Source organism: Silene latifolia, chromosome 7 (assembly GCF_048544455.1).
Source record: "Silene latifolia isolate original U9 population chromosome 7, ASM4854445v1, whole genome shotgun sequence".
Classification (NCBI taxonomy): domain Eukaryota; kingdom Viridiplantae; phylum Streptophyta; class Magnoliopsida; order Caryophyllales; family Caryophyllaceae; genus Silene; species Silene latifolia.
Genome location: NC_133532.1, coordinates 73,829,948 through 73,833,554, shown reverse-complemented (window position 1 = coordinate 73,833,554; position 3,607 = coordinate 73,829,948).

Here is a 3,607-nt window from a genome sequence, read left to right as displayed (position 1 = left end):
GACAATCATACTCAAAGACAAATCCTCGACCCTAGTCCCGCGACGGGTCATCGGTCAAATCAAGGCTGACCGGTTTAAACCTAGCTTGACCAAACTCATTTGGTCAAATTGGCCTGACTTCGAGTCTTGGCCCATTTTGGCCCACATCACGGAATTTACCACAATGTCATACTCTTGCCATTTTTAATTTCTATCATGTGAAAACTATTGACATAGAGAAAATATGCCAACTTATAAAATAACCAATTCAACGGAAATACTAGCTTAAACAATTTCCTACATGCCAAAATACCAACATACTTCAAAACATGAACCATAGGCCCAAAACATCAAACAATAGACCCAAGACCCGACCCAAAGTGACGGGTCAAAATCCAGGCCAGACCCACCGGGCCTGCCGGGTCTGCCGCGCCCCTTTTATGGGCTGTTTTGGGCGGTTTTTCCGCCCTTTTTTCCCTTTTTCCTACCAAAATCCGTTTCAAGCTCAATTTAATACCGTCTCAAGCAACAATCAACAATACCCATTTCGTTTCAATACTCAAGTATATGAAATAACCACAAATTTGTGAACTTTAACAACACAAGTCATGTGAAAAACGAAACTAACACATTATCAATCACCTAAACACTTAACAAACAACAAACACAACATCTATATGACATTAAATCGCCGAGTAACTCAGAATAGTTACCTTAAGCTATCAAAGAGACAAGTAATAACTTGAGAAAGCTTCTAAAACCCAAAATTACTCTCCATCTTCAACCACATATGAGTCACCTAACTCAACTTCAAATTCTTCACCTATAAGAACAACAAAAACACAATTATTAAGCTTAAATTCGAAACCCTAAAAGATGAGCCTTAAAACAAAATTGGGGGAAATGAAAATAAAGCTTACTAGGAGATGAGGAATGAAAAGAGGATTCCAAGCATATAATTTTTATGAAATTTGGTGGAGAAATGGAGGAATTATGAAGGATTTAGGGTTTATAAAGAGGATTTTTGGTAGGTTTTTGGTGTTTGAGAGAAGGAGGAGATAGATTGAGAATGGAGGAAATGAAAATTGAAAGAGAAGACAAATGGAGGGGGATGGGTGGTCCAATTGGCATGGGGGGGGGGGGGGGTTGGTCAATTGTTTACATTTTGGGTTTGCTTCGACGGTAATTAGAAATATTCGTCGAACGCGATTTCCGAGAATATTAAAGTTCTTAAACACGATTTTACTAAAATATTAAGTACTCATATGCCCAATATCCAAACTCGTTTACCCAACGACCGTAAGAAATAGGAAAATCCCAATATTACGACTTTTATCAGAAATCTATTCTATCAAAGTAAAAGGTTTAAATATAGTTTAAATTACTTTTAAACATTTCTTAACTATCAAAAGTGATTACATTACTTCAAACTAAAATAAAATTATATTTTATCAAATTATTATTATTTCAAATAAATTAATATTAAATTAAAATGGATTAAAATATTACTTTTAAAATATAATAAAGGTCTTCAAATTTACGGGGTGTTACACTTGCTCATAGAAACATATGATCATTCACTTAAAGTGATCTAATGGACAACTATAATGATGGGATTCATTATATGTCCCCAAGCTTAAGGCTTGTGTATGATCAATTATAAAGTGATATTGAGTTGATGAACTCTCTTAAAGGAATGTCAATCACCAAGTACACTTATCAAATCTAAAACAATTAATCAACCTATGAGATAGTCCTCCTTATACTTCAAAAAAACATTATTTGTGTCTCATATACTATCTTTGAATCTCTAGTATTTTCATTCTAAAGATAGAGTGGGAGAAAATGAAGAGACACAAAGAACACCAAGCAAAATTTGTGTACTTGTGTAAATGAGATCTACGCAAGAAAGAATGATTTGTATACCTATACAGATAGTATACACGAATAGATGAGATCTGTGGTCTCGAATAGATGAAATCTACATGACAAAAGAGACCAAGTGAAGTAATCAAAAGAATATGTTCTCAAGATTACTACACGAGAAGACCAAAAGAAAGTTTTGGAAGAAGAATGACTACTGTAAAGTCTTAACAAGAGATTTGGCTAGTTTATGAGCGACTTTTGACCAATAGTTTCAAATATTGATATTTACTTAAGAGCCTAAATGAAACAAAGTTGCATCCTAGAAAATAAATGAGATTTATAACTAAAAGTTGCAAAGAATGATATGCCGATTTCCACAAGAGCTAAATTAATTGTTAACCATGCTAGTGTCATTACTTAACCTCATTATGAAAATGAAATGGTTAAACCTCCTTCCAGAAAAGGGTAATTTGAGAAGGACGTATATTAAATGATATTCACATTTAAATAATGACATTGCTATGCATCATTTTAAAATGAATGAGTTAGAGATTAAAATCTCTTTCCATAGAGTTTAAGATATGAAACCTTTTCAAAATAGGTATTTTGAAAGGATATGCTGGGAGCATATATGGTTTTATCTTAATAACTTAGCAAAGCAAAATATATTTCAATTCTTGAAATGTTTCGATTGAGTAGTCAATTGCGAAACATGTGGAATTAAGTAGGAGTTGGAAATTATCATGTGAAGACATGGAATTTAGTGGGAGCAATCATCTTGTAAAAGTTTATAACTCATTACTCATTGAGAATGACGAGCTAATACTTTCTTTCACAAAGAAGTATTTGAGTTTTCAATTCTGGATGAAAATGGACTATGATGAATCCAATCACATCATGAGATGTTGGATAGGTATTGAGATATACACATCGAATCAACGAGAAACGTAGGTTATTCATGTCAATGAAAATGGAATTGCCATTAGCAGTCATGGTCGTTCATTGAACCTAAGAATGGTTGATCACATGATTATTAGTTACTAATGTTTCCGCCATTAGAATAATCATGCACATGTCCAATTATGAATCATATGCATAAGAGCATGATGAATCATTGGCAAGCCATAGAAGAATCGTCATGTATTCTCGAGGAGAACCGATGAGCGATTTCAGTGTTGGACAGAACACTCTGTTATGTGTCAAGAGCTTACACACATTAAAGTTCGAACACGCGTAAGGATTTATGAAAATCCTAAGCTTTTCAAGCTAAAAGGAGAAATAAGAAGTTTGGAAAGATACTTAGTTGAAGTAAGAAGTTACTCAAAACTAATATTTTCTAATATGCTAGGACTTGTGAGAAGTGCTAGGCTAATCATCTTGATAATTGTTGCAAGACTCTACAAAACATATACCTAGTGCATTGTCAGTGGGTGGAGTACTTGACCAGTGCAACTCATATCATCCACCACAAATTCGTTGGTTGTGTGATAAACAACCAGAAAGTTCTTTCAAGATAAAGAACCCAAACCGAGGTTGGGAACCTATATATATATATATATATATATATATATATATATATATATATAGGGTCGGGATCCGGTGAGAACCACTAGGATAATGGGAACTGTGAGAACGTCTCACAGCGCTTAGATATTAGACAAATAAAGAGCTGAATCATACCACATATTTTTTCCAAATCCTATACACACTGTCATTTTTTCTTTCAAATTTTTTCTCTCTCCCCGATCACCAAATTACTTCT